Raw genomic sequence first — 12735 nt, 5'->3', positions numbered from 1 at the left:
AGAGCTGCCCCTTTGAGGCCAGCAGACCCACACTCAACTCACTGCCCCACTAGGCTCCCTTTATTTAGGATACATTCTGTACTGCGTAAGTCATTAGCCTGTAGTTAACAGAGTCCACCTTGATAGAAAGGAAGTGCACTGCGCCGAACAATGGCAGATACTTTGTGGGGAAAGAAATGCTGCAGGAGCTGGGACCAACAGGTGCTCACAGTCGGCACCAGCAAGGTGCTAAGCAACTGACACTCATTACCTGGTTTAATCGTCTACCGGCCAGGGAGGTAGGGATGTTGCTCACTCTTTTTCACAGATGAAGAAACGGAAGTCCAGGAAGGCTTCGTCTCTTTCAGTAGCCACAGAGATGGGGCCGTTAGATGTGGACTTCCATCTCAGACACAAGAGGCATATTTTGGGGCATCTAACTCGGCTTCCCTTTCTTAATCTGTCCTTTGCGATGAAGCCTTCATGCTACAGACTCCTGAGAGTTTCTCTAGTGTGAACCACCAGGCAGCATGGATCCCATTCAGGCTAGTGCTTTTCGATGCATGAAATGACAGCCACAACTTAATCTATGGGAATGCAATGGAAATACTTAGTTCTTTTCTTTACAGGGGAAAGCAATGATACTGAAATACAGGTATGCTAATATTTTCAAAATAAATCATGCTCTAGCAATCTATGTGTCCCTTTAATAATTCATGAAATAATAAAATGTATCAAAGGTTTAAATGCCCTGTAATTTTAGGGTTGTTCATGAGCCAAAAAAATATTTCAAGAGAGTCTGAATGTGATCTAACACAGCCCTGGTGACTGGGTGGGTTGTATGGTGGGTTGCCATCCTAAAGGTCAGAAGTTCAAAACCACTATCTACTCGAAGGGGGGAAAATGGGGGGTTTTCTACAGTAGAGTTACGGCCTCTGAACCCACTGGAGCAGTTCTACTCTGTCCTACAGGCTGGCTATGAATCAGCATCGACTTGCGGCAGTCAGTGATGAGAATACCCATCTTGGTATTGGCGCTAGAGCCACAAGTACTGCTGCACCGTGTCTCATGCATACCAGAATCCATATGCAGAAGAAAACTCGTCCTGGGGGTACATCCGGGACAAAACCAAATGACTCTTTCAATATCGCAAAGTGTTCAATGAGGGGCCCACACCGTCCATCCGTGTGTCTCATGTGGTACCACAGGAAAGCACAACCTCCAGGTACTTCAGACGGCAACGGACAGAGAGGCCATCCGCTGGATCAACACGTAATTAGGAAACATGCTCGATGGCTGTGCTAACTCACTGTTATATTCCCAGGAGCTTAAGCCTGTTGCCCTTGCATGGATTCTGACTCATAACAACCCCCTGAGACCGAGAAGAGTTAACCCACAGGGTCTCACAAGCTGTGACCCTTATGGATCAGAACACCATCTCGTTATCCCGGGGAAGGGTGGGTGAGTGCCAGCCACTGACCTGTTGCCTAACAGCAAGCATGCACCACCACAGCACTCCTTACCAGGGGCTTGCTATTGTTGTTGTTGTTGCTTTCACGTGCCATCTAGTCGGTTCCAACTCAAGGGACCCTATGCGAAACAGAACGAACCCCTGCCCACTCCTGCAGCCCCCTTACAATTGCTCCTACGCCGGAGCTCACTGAGACAGTCACTGTGTTAATCCATCGCGTCGAGGGCCTGCCTCTCTTTTGCTGCCCCTTACCAAGCACGATGTTCCTCTCCAGAGACCCTCTCTCCTGACGACTCTGGTTAAGGAAAGGTTTAAGTAAGCCAGGTGCACCGGTGCTACCAAGGATGCATGTCTTTCAAGGTCTCATCCTTGAAGCCAAGGTGGGGTGGGGGTGGGGGTGGGAACCGCACATAGCTTTAAAAATAGAACAGACACAAGGCCTCTTGAATACATCTGAGAGAGGAGACGCATAGGCTTGCATCACACAAGAACACAATTTGAGCACCAGGGACTCCGTCAGAGAAATGGGCTGGTTTAGGAAAAACCTGCAGGAATCGAACCATGATCAGAGTCATGAAGACCATTTGCTACAAAACAAAAAGCCCACCCACCACAAGGTCTAGAATCTAAGGTGTCTAATGAACTAGGTAATTAACTCCACATATTCAAAGCAGTTACCTTAAGCTGGTTAGATACTTGTTTAAAGAGAAATAGATGGAATGACACAGCCTTGTAAGGAATAAGGGATTTAAAGTTAAAGAGCAATTCCTGAATAATGATCACCCTTAGACAACTGGACATCCCTTGAAGAGGGGTAGTGGGGAGATGAGTCACTTAGGGTTCAGTGTAGCAATAATGAAACCCACAACCTTCCTCTAGTTCTTAAACATTTCCTCCCCCCAACTACCATGGCACCAATTCTGCCTTGCAAACCTGGTTAGACCAGAGGATGCACAGAGGTACAGATGGGAACTGGAAATGCGGGGAATCTAGGACAAATGAACCCCTCAGGACCAGAGGTGACAGTGGCGATACCCGGCGGGAAATGGGGGGTAGGAAGGGGGAATCGATCATAAGGATCTACATATAAACTCCTCTCTGGGGGATGGGCAACAGAAGGGTGGGTGAAGGGAGACGCCGGGCAGTGTAAGATAAGATATAATAATAATTTATAAATTATTAAGGGTTCATGAGGAAGGGGGGAGGGAGGGGGAGGGGAAAAAAGGAAAATGAGCTAATTCCAGGAACCCAAGAGGAAAGCGAATTTTGAGAATGATGAGGGCAACAAATGTATAAGTGTACTTTACACAATTGACCTATGTATTGTGATGAATTGTATGAGCCCCAATACAATGTTAAAAAAAAGAAAAAGAAAAGGTGATCTGGGACCAAGTGGGCTTCGCAGGCCCCCCCTCCCCCCGCCACCCCCACCCTACCCCCCGGAGTTGCAGGCCGTGATTCAGCTCAGAAAGTCACTCCACACATTTTTGCTTTTCCCCTGAGGGAGGACACGGTTTGTCTGACACTGGGCTTGGCTGTGGGGAGCTCCCGTGGGGTGTCGTGGGTTACATATTGCGAGCTGCTGACCACAAGGGCAGTAGTTCTACCCCCACCAGCTGCTAGACAGGAGGAAGATGAAGCGGTCTACTCCTGTCAAGATTAAAAGGCTCAGAAACCCAAAGGGGTTCCGTTCGATGCTTTAGGGTCCCTGTGAGTGAGAATTGACTCAGTGGCAGTGAGCGTGGAGTTGTTGTTGTTGTTAGGTGCCATCAAGTCGGTCTCAGCCCATAGTGATCCTAAGCAACGCAGAATGAAGCACCGCACAGCCCTGTCCTATCCTAACAATCGTCCCTATGCCTGAGCACACTGTTGCAGCCAGTGTGTCCATCGACTTGCTTGAGGGCCATCCTTTCTTTCACTGATGCTCTGTTTTGCCAAGCACAATTTGCTTCTCCAGGGGCTAGGCGCCCCTAACATGTCCAAAGTATACCAGGGGCTGGTCTCCCTTAACATATCCACAATATATAAGATGAAGCCTCACAGGTATCTCTTGGGAGCTCTCTGACCTTTTTCAAAGACAGATGTGTGCTTCTTTAGCCATCCATGGTACTTTCTCTGGCACCACAATTCAAACACATCAATTCTTCTTCAGCTTTCCTTATTCAAAGCCCAACTTTTACATGCATATGAGACAGGTAAAATTCCAAGGCTTGGGTCAGGTGCACCTTTGACATCCTTGTTTATTCAGTACTCTTAAAAGGGTCTCGTGAAGCACATTTACCTAATATGTCTTTTGATCTCTTGACTGCTGCTTCCATGAGCGATGATTATAGATACAAGCAAGACAAAATCCTTGACGACTTACGAAATGTTACCAATTGGTCCAGTTATGATTTTTTTTTAATATTCTTGTAAACTACCTTGAAGGCTGCAATCCTTGAATTTCATCAGCAAGTCCTCCTCACTTGCAGCTCACAAGGCTGTGTTACCTGCATACAGCAGGTTGTTAACAAGACTTAATCCAATGCTGATGCTGAATTTTTCTTTATATAATCCAGCATCTCTGATTATTTGTTCAACAGGCAGACTGGACTAGTATGGTGAGAGGAAACATTCCTGATGCACACCTTTCTGATTTTAAATCATGCATACTCCCTCGAGCCACGCACAGATGCAGCAGGAGCACCGTGAAATGTTCTGCATTCCTATTTTTCTTAAGGCTATCAAGTGTTTATTATTATCGACACAGTTGAATGCCTTGGTATAGTCGATACCACACAGGTAAACATCTGTCTGGTCTCCGCTTTCAGCCATGATCTATCTGACATTAGCAATATCCCTTGTTCCATGGCCTTTTTGGAATCTAGCTTGAACCTCTGGCAGCTTCCTGCCAATATCCTGCTACGGGCATTGTTAGGTGATGTTCAGCAAAATTTAACTTGCATGTGTGTCTAAGGATATTGGTCTATAGTTTGAGCATTCTGTTGGGTCACCTTTCTTTGGAATGGGTGCACATATGAATCTCCTTCAGTCAGTGGGCCAGGTAGCTGTCTTTCAAATTTCCTGCCATGGAAGAGCTAAGGGGCTTCCAGGGTTTATTCTGCCTGTTGAAACATTTCAATTGGTATTCCATCAATTCCTAGAGCCTTGTTTTTGGCGAATGCCTTCGGTGCAGCTCGAATTTATTCCTTGTGCTCCATTGGTTCTTGGTCATACGTTATCTCCTTCATGGTACAGCATTGACTAGTTCTTTTTACTAGTGACTCTGAGCACCCTTTCCATCGTCTTTTGATGCTTCCTGCATCCTTCAGTATTTTTCCCATAGGCTCTTTCAAGATTGCGGCACCTCGAAATTTGAAAATTTTGTTTTTCTTGAATTTTTCCTTGAATTTTTCCCCCCCTCAGTTTCAGATATGCTGAGCATGTTCTTTGTTTTTGGATTTTTAACTCTAGGTGTTTGCTCATTTTATTATAATATTTTACTGTGTCTTCTCCAGGTGCCCTTTGAAATGTTCTGGTCAGCTCTTTGACTTCATTATTTCTTCCATGGGCCTTCGCTACTCTAGGGTTAAAAGAAGTTTCAGCGTCGCTTCTGACATCCACTTTGCTCCTTTCTTTCCTTCCCGTCGTTCTCATGACCTTTCGATTCTTCATGAATGAGGTTCCTGAGGTCCTCCGACAGTTCCTTAGTTCTTCTGTCATTCATGTTCCGCGCAACAAAGCTTGTTCTTGCGATGTTCTTGAAACTCCTGTGGGCTCGTTTTAATTTTCCTCAGCTCTAACTGGAATTTACATATGAGCAATTGATGATTTGTTCCATAGTCAGTCATCACCCTGGTTTTAGCTTCCTTAAGGCCTCTTCCCCGAGACCCAGTACACCTGTTTTCTGTGTGTTCCATCTGGAGAAGTCTGTGTGGATAGTCCCTGTTTGTGTTGTTGGAAACATGCATTGACAGATATTGGCAATTAGAACGCAAACGTTGGAAACAAGGAGGAAGGACTGGTCGCTGGAAAATATGGTCTCGGTGTAACATGACTCATTCGTAGCAAATACTTTTTATCAACAACATAACTGGTGAGTGAGGAGGTGGTTTGGCTAAAGCAGCAGAGGTGCTGATAAGAATTCCTTTCACAGGAAGTACAAGGAACCTGGGTGGCAGAAGCAGTTTGTGATCAGGTGCTAATGAGAAAATAAATGATTTGAAACTACCCAGAAGTTCAGTAGAAGAAAGGCCAAACATTCTGCTTCTGTATGAACTACAGCCGAGAAAACTCTACAGAGAAAATCTATTCTGTAACAGGGAGGGCAGCCATAAGATGGAAACGACTTGATGGTAGCCAATGGGTTCTGGATATTAAAAGAAAGTGTTGTAAACAGATGGGATTTGTGAAAACACTTTCTGGATTGTGGTATCAGGCCTCAGCACTAAAAATCAGCATCTCATACGCGGCCAGGCCCTATCATTTCACCATCTGATGCCCTAGCCCTAGCCAAGGCCATGGCTTAGCGAAGGCCAAACCATATGAGCTTCTGGTGCACCACGGCTGCCTGGCCAGATGCAACAGACTCTTGTAAGACTCTAGAAGCAGAAAGAAAGCAGAGATTAAAAGTTAACTCTTTCTTCAAAACTTAGGAGAAGCCAAGGAAATAAGGTGCTCAAGCGAGATCATTTCTTCATCTATTTCCAAGCAACAGAATCCCACAATCCACGGGTTACCCTGTCTTCAAAGCAAAATGGGGGAACTCAAGCAGCTCTACAAAGCAGCATGGTGGGCAACTGACATTAAGCAACTGGAAAGGGAATTAGAATCTCAGACAGTCTTCCAGACCCTTTTAGCAGGATAGACCTAAGATGCCATTCTTAGGCCTTCATCTGAGGTCTAGTAGCAAAACATAATACACATAATGTGATCTGCAGAACTCCAATACTCATGACTGCTCACTGAATTTCAGCTAGCGAATGTGTGGACCTTTTTAAAATCCCCTCCTGCCATGGGCTGCCAATCTTTGTTTACTTGGTGATTGACCATCAAAACACAATGAGAAAGGGGCGGGGGGGAACAACCCCAAATAGTCTTCTCATAGTACTATTTCCAAATTTTAAAGAGATTCTGACAGATCAGAGATCCCTCAGAATAAGTAAATATTTTTACTCCACAGTAAAATCCCTCAAGACATTTTCATCAAAATAGTGAAATGCTGATCTTTCCAGCCCTTCACTCGCTTTCAAAAAGAAGACAACAAATCACTGTTGACGTGCCCCTCAACTTTATTCTGAAACATCATTACAGGAAACCAAGACTATTGCCACACACCAACCAACGAATGCAAACAAAGCCAAACTCACTACCATTGAGTGGCTGGTGGTTTAGAACTGCTAACCTGTGGACTGTGACCCAAAATGCCACCCACTCTACCACCAGGGCACCTGAATCATTAAACAGCTGCACTTAACTTTTAAATATATATTAACAGTTGATTTATCATCCCAAGAGATGGTTGCAGATTAAAGAAAAAAGAATAATTCCTAATGACTGCCAGCAAAAGAAGTTGTAATATATAAGCCCAATTTCCTTGTGAGAAAGCTGATCTCTGAAATAAAGTTCCTTACTGTTATGGACTAGGAAGTTAAAGCGATATAAACTTATACAAGCAAAATCAAACATGGATATGAATAAACATCGAAAATATCATGGACTGAACCTTTGTTCCCAAATGGTATAGTCTCTAATCATGCTCCTTCTAAACATTCTTTACATTTTGGGGATATGGGAGCCGACAGAAAGAAGATGGGAAAGGATATGTATAAAGCAACCAGTGAACATCCCGGATGAGCCCTGTGTGGCCGGAGCGAGCTTTAGTGATCATCTCCTCCCCGCTACAATGGGAGAGACAGAGGTCTAAACCAATGGGAGAGTTCCACCAACACATGACACTGTGAAGGGGAACCCAAGCAACATAGCTACTCATCCAAGAGAGGTTGGAGTTGGACTGAGACGAGGGAGTCCTTTGTGACCAGGAAACACAACAGGGAATAGTAAGTGGGGTTTGGTCTCTGCTTGTACTGTGAACATGGATTTCATTTTACTACAACTGAAGGTCCTAGGGATTATATGAGTTGTTATTGAAAAACCCTTAATTATCCTTTCATGTTACATGCTTCTATGTAACACACGGACCAGTACTCATAGTAAACACTTACTCAAACTGGCATAGATAGAGACACACCGAGACCAACGTAACAAATACCTAAAAGGGCAATGCAGACAAGCACACAGAGCCCAATCTGATCGAGACCCAGTAGAAAATACAAAAACAAAAACATTTACCTTAAAGAAAAATATGGTACCTATAGAAATGTTTTAGTTCCCTAATATGGAGAGAATAATTATATCTTTTGTCTCACTGAATCCCAAAGCATGAAAGAGAAAGACAGTAAACCAAATATCTGAAGATACAACCAATATAAGAATAGAGATGACTCAATTGTCCACCGATAAAAAGGCAAAGTGGAAAATGCTATAAAGAAAAATCTTTGCAGAAATAGCAAGAGTTGAGCTGAGAGACAGGAAGGAAGAAAAAAAGAACTTCAAATAGACTCAGGGGGAATTTGTGTCCCTAGAGTATGAATACATATTTCAATTTAATTGGTTATAAACATTTCATTAGGATTTCTCATATATATTCTGTGGTCAGAAATGATCATACCAGCTAAAGGATTGTAAAGCTAATAAATGAGAAATTACTTCTGACAGCTTTTTAATAGTTGAAAACATCACCATTTGGCAAACAGTATACAACACGGGGGAAAGGGGGAAGGGGGGGAGTGGGGGAAGAGGGGGATGCATTTTAAAAGACCTAAGAAGAGAACCACATAAACCACATAGTCATTAAATGCTGTCGAGCCAGTTCCGATCCACAGTGACACTAATGTAAAGCAGAACAAAACTCTACTCAGTCCTGCGGCACCCTCACCATCGCCGTAAGTTTGAGCCCTTTGTTGCAGCCCCAATCCATATCTCATCTCACTCTTTGCCGCCAACCCATCTACTTTTCCCAGGATGATGTTCTTCTCCTGGTACTGGTCTCTCCTGGTCAACACGTCCACAGTACGAGCAATGACGTCTCACCATTCCTGGTTCTAAGAACAATCCGGCAGAGCTTCCTCCAAATCAGATGTCTCCATTCTTCTGGTTGTCCCTGGTACATTCAACATTCTGCACCCAAACCACAATTAAAATGCATGAACTCTTCGTCGGTCTGCCTTATTCATTGTCCAGCTACTGCATCTTTATGAGGCAATTGAAAGCACCAGAGCTTGAGTACCGTTCACGTTGGACATCCTCGCTTTTCATCAGTTTAAAGAGGTCTTTTGCAGCATATTTGCTCAGTGCAGTATATCATCTGATTTCTTGACTGCTGCTTTCATTCTGCCTACTACATAATTAATAGTTCATTTGCATACTACATAATTAATAGAGCGTATCAATAGTACTATAGAAAAATATACAAACATATCCTCAAAACAAAGCAAAGACTTTTATGGAAAAAATGCTGATAAGCAGCGCAACTTATCTGATTAATTTTCTCCCACACACGATTATTTGTTCATTCATTCAACAAGCTTCCGGAGCACCCATCTGGAAAAATCCCTCTGCAGAGGCAAATCAGAAATGGAAACCTTCTCAAATGCGTTTTGTATAGTATCCCAAATCTGGACACCGCCTTGTTTCTCAAAGACCATCTGAACGTAGTCTCGCACATCAACACTAGCTGGAAATACTAGCATCAGGATACAAATCCCTTGGTCATGCAGTTGGACCACCTCTTCAATGTTTCCTTCGTTTTCATTTAACGTCAGTGGTTAGCGGGCACCAGTTGTACTGAAGAAGCATCTGGCGAGCTCTCCCAGCACCGATTCTGAGAGTCTGATTCCAGAAGTCTGGGACAGAGCTGTGGGACCTGCCAGTATAAAGAACTTCCCAAGAGATTGCGATGTACTGCTGGAGCCGTTCCAGCCACGATGAACTTGCCGGGCCATCTTGCCATCTTCAGCTGGTGTAGCCGGTAGGTGCAATCCTACCTCTTGAATCCTATTTTCACTCCTGAAACCACATACAACACATAGCAAGGCTAACCTCTCTCCAGAGTAAACATCTCCATGCCCTTTCACACCCCAAATGCCTAAATTTGCCCACATCTCTTTTTTTTTTTTTAACATTTTATTAGGGGCTCATACAACTGTTATCGCAATCCATACACACATCAATTGTGTAAAGCGCATTTGTACATCGTTTCTCAAAACATTTTCTCTCCACTTAACCCCCGACATTAGGTCCTCATTTTTCCCCTCCCTCCCCGCTCCCCCCTCCCTCATGAGCCCTTGATAGTTTATAAATGGGTATTTTGTCATATCTTGCCCTGTCCGACATCTCCCTTCATCCACTTTTCGGTTGTCTGTCCCCCAGGGAGGAGGTCACACACAGTTCCATGTAATCGGTTCCCTCTTTCCTACCCATTCTCCCTTTACCCTCCCTGTTTCGCCACTCACACCACTGGTCCTATAGGGCTCATCCGCCCTGGATTCCCTGGATTTTCAGTTCCTATCTGTACCAGTGTACATGCTCTGGTCTAGCCAGTCTTGCAAGATCAAATTCGAGTCATGGTAGTGGGAGCGGGGAGGAAACATTTCCCACATCTCTTATTTACTAGGGAGATTTACAATGTTTGTGGGGAAAATGGAATTAAAAGACAGTGGAATATTCCAGGAACGTGATGTCTGGAGAGAGTCCTCGTACAATACAATGGGGGCATGCTCCCTTATTGGAGCTACGGTATTTTTATTAATACTTCTTAAACGTGCCATTTACTACACCTTGGCCACCTAACACGATGCTTCCTTTTTTTAGTCTGCTCCTAAATCCACTAAATTTTAGAATCCACCACTGATTTGTCAGTTTGCTCTACCATGGGGGCTCGTGTGTTGCTGTGATACTGGAAGCTACATCCCTGGTATTTCAAATGCCTGCAGTGTCACCCAAGGTACAGACGTTCCAGGGGAGCGGAAAGCAGTCCCTGGAGAATGACATCATGCTTGGTAAAGTGGAAGGGCATCAAACCGAGGAAGGCCCCCAGTGAGATGAACTGACACATGGCTGCAACCACGGGCTCAGGCACAGGAACAATGGTGAGGATGGTGCCGGACCGGGCGGTGCTTCCTTCTGTTGTGCCGAGTCGCTGTGGGTTGGAAGTAACTCCATGGCCCCTAAGAACATGTTTGGAATCATTTTAGATGTAAACAGGTATTACCAAGATAGTACAGAGAGGGCATGCATGTCTTCCATCGGATTCCCCAATATTATTACACAGCCACCCACGGCCACTGAGTCTAGTTAGACTCATAGTTGCGCTGAAGACAGAGCAGAATGGCTCCATAGGGTCTCTGCGGCTGCAAATCTCTAGGAGAGCAGACTGAAGCTGAACCCACTATTCTTGCAGGGCTCCTTTATCTTCAGATCAAAACTAAAAATAGACTCACATTTCTTTAAAATATATCATCCATCTTACACACAGACTCCAGGTCCTTCTTACATGATATAAGTGCAGGGCCTTATATTTCATCTTGTAAGATCCAAGACAAGATTTCATCTACTACGAGTGCGGCTTTGATTCTTACAAGATGAAATGTGAAAACTTGTGTTTGTTTGTTTGCTTTACAAGTGTCTGGAGTCCTATATTTTTAAAGACAAGAACCCTAGGGGGCCATTGGATAAGGATTGGGTAGCTAACTACAAGGTTAGCAGTTCAACGCAGCAGCTGCTCTCTGGGAGAAAGAGGAAGGAGGCTATTTGTTCCTGTAAAGATTTACACACATGGAAACCATATGCATATGATCACTATTATAAGTTGGAATCAACTTGATGGCAACAACTTGATGACAGTGGGTTTGGATTTGAATGTCTGTTAAAGTAATTTGAATTCAGGTTCCATTAAATGAAACATCCACAGTGGCCACTTATTTCATATAATTCACTATTTGGAAAGGAAGACTTCTCTCTACATCCCTCCAATTGAATAGACCAATGCTTGGGGTAATGTAAACCTCCCCTAGTGACTTTAGTAGCCTCTGAAGCATACCATCAACAGATTACAAATTCAATCAGTTCTCTGTTCATTTGGCGACTGTTCTATTCTTCACACACAGATTCCTGATTCAGGAAGTTCAGACACATTTCCAACTCTGTATCTCTCTCTCTTTCTTTTCCCATCACTAGTTTAATAAATGCTTGCATGCTCTAGTTCTTCAGATGAAAGATTTACATTAGCCGCACAATGGGAGAAATCCTTTCTACAGCGACTCAAATGCTTATGAAAAAGAAGGAAACTATCTATACTTAACAGTTACTGGCCACTCATTGAAGCAGGTAATGACCAGGTGTGAACACTGGTGCTCACAGGCAATCCATAGAGAATTCCAGATACCTCACCGAGTTAACCTCAGAGAAACAGTAAGGTCATGTTGGTAGCACTCTTCCTTTAGGAAAAAAAGGGAATTCAATCTATCCTCATGAGATTACTTACTGGCCTTAATGATTATACATCTAGGGAACAAAACGACACGAGATAGCAATTTACTACTGAAATACTGATTAAAAAGAGTAATTTAGACATAAGGACCTGAAGATAATTCTACTTAGCTGTGTCAATCACTGCCAGGATAGTTTTCTAAACACTTCTCAGAAGATGTGAAAACGGGTACTTTCAGATTCTGTTTCTCTCTCAAAGCCAAGCTGTGGAATTAAAGAATTTTAAGTTGCAAAATAGAACTGACAATGCTCTCAGAAAGGTTGTGTATTGACAGCTTTCTTGCCATTCTGGTGAGTGTCTTAGAAGTGGTGGCAGGGGAGGGCAAGGACCCAAGCAGCTCTCTTTAACTTACCTCATAGTAACTTCGCACTGCATTGCAAAATGCCTCATCAGCGACAATTTGTGTCTCCCCATTGAGGAAGGCCTGGAATCGTTCTTTCAGTAACTGCAATTGTTGCTTGTTAAGCTGCAGAGAAAGAGAGAGAGAATTAGTTGATAAATTAGCTACCCCACCCCCAATGCCATAATTCGTGGAAAGCAGCTATGTTCAATACTGTACCACCATCACTGTAATATTTAAGAGTTATACTTGCCATGTGTACATTAGATGCAATACTTAGAATGCACCAACCCCTAAAGCAAAATTGAGACAAATAATTCTTACAACCCTGAATGCTGGTTGTGTTTTTAATACTTC

General features: G+C 43.7%; 1 protein-coding gene across 12 annotated transcripts in view; it reads right to left on the bottom strand.

The window, feature by feature from the left end:
- CADPS2 (calcium dependent secretion activator 2) overlaps positions 1-12501 on the bottom strand; it is a 382815-nt gene extending 370314 nt beyond the window's left edge. For 10 of the 12 annotated variants that reach the window (XM_045288824.1, XM_030885179.2, XM_045288828.1 and 7 more), the window contains exon 1: positions 12391-12501. The gene's annotated coding sequence lies outside the window, so the exon portion shown is untranslated. The remainder of the gene's footprint in view (positions 1-12390) is intronic. The other 2 variants (XM_045288822.1, XM_045288823.1) reach the window with 1 other exon arrangement.
- Positions 12502-12735: the final 234 nt, after the last annotated feature.

This window comes from Echinops telfairi, unplaced genomic scaffold (assembly GCF_000313985.2).
Source record: "Echinops telfairi isolate 266 unplaced genomic scaffold, ASM31398v2 ScPeMD7_23;HRSCAF=83, whole genome shotgun sequence".
In the NCBI taxonomy this organism is placed as follows: Eukaryota; Metazoa; Chordata; class Mammalia; order Afrosoricida; family Tenrecidae; genus Echinops; species Echinops telfairi.
This window is presented reverse-complemented; position numbering and strand designations above follow the sequence as displayed.